Source organism: Aplysia californica, unplaced genomic scaffold (genome assembly GCF_000002075.1).
Source record: "Aplysia californica isolate F4 #8 unplaced genomic scaffold, AplCal3.0 scaffold00500, whole genome shotgun sequence".
Classification (NCBI taxonomy): Eukaryota; Metazoa; Mollusca; class Gastropoda; order Aplysiida; family Aplysiidae; genus Aplysia; species Aplysia californica.
The window spans coordinates 578,408-579,613 of record NW_004797770.1 but is presented as its reverse complement, the minus strand read 5'-3'; positions in this window follow the sequence as shown (position 1 = coordinate 579,613).

The following is a 1,206-nucleotide window of genomic DNA, read 5'->3' as shown; positions in this document are numbered from 1 at the left end:
TCTCTCTCTCTCTCTCTCTGTGTGTGTGTGTCTTTCTCTTTCTTTCCTTCTTTCTCGCTGTGTATATCTATATATCTCAATCTATATTTCTCGCTTTCTCAAGCTCCCTTTCTTTTAAACTCTCTCTCTTTTCTCTTTGTCTTTCTTTTCTTTCTGGGTCTATCATCTATCGCTCTGTTTATCTACCTTTCCAATTGTCTATCTACCTATCATATCTACCTAGGAAGAAGCTAGCTATATTTTTACATAGAAAAACGCATTGGTATCAGCAACAAAATTCTACCACACAGAAATTTTAACCTACACTGACCAGTATCACGTAATCCGGGCATCTTTTTTATACGCCAGTTGCGTTGCACGTAATGTTTTTGGCGGTGCATTCTTTATAACGAGACATACACTGAAGGGTGAGCGCAGTGGTAAATTTAAATGAGGTAAACATTAACATCTTCGCGAACGACATGGTTTAGAGAATTTCTTTAAAAATGGCTAAAATCACGAATTCAAGTCGAGCAATAAAAAAAATTCAGTATGCAGTCACCCTCTGTGGCTTATATGGTCTTTATTGACTTTTCAGAGTGCTACATTCGCAAAAATGTACTACGCCAGGAAAGATTGTGTCCCACTTAGGTAGTTAGTAGTTGGTGTGAATGTGTGTGTAGGCACTAGGAGCTCAGGTGAGGCTAATTAATAACAGTACTGTCTTGATCCAATGGGTACCTTTCTTTTCCCACAAGCAAAATCCAATCATGAGATAGTTTTCTCTGGCTTTGTTTGTTTCCGTTCACAACTTTCCAAGTGTAAATATATCATCAATTTGTGGCAGTGCTGCAGACTACACTTATTTCTGTTATCTACAACTCACCGATAATTTGCAGATAAAATCATTGACCAACTGTTTTGTTGTAGATCAGTAGGCCTGTTATAATATTCCCGGTCTTCCTCGGGGCTGATTTAATATGCACGAACTTATTATCGAAATGAAGAGAGCAATGAAAAAAATACATAAACAAATAAAGAGACAAACTAGAATAAGTGTGCTGATAAACGAAACAGAATATCGATAAAAAGTAGATAAATAAAGTGATAAACGGAGGTATGAACTGATTTTAAAAATGCAGTAATAGGTAAATATAAGTAAACAAAAATGAATAAATAAACAGAACGGGCTTCTGCCTTCTTCCCTCTCTTCATGTTCCCCTTCTT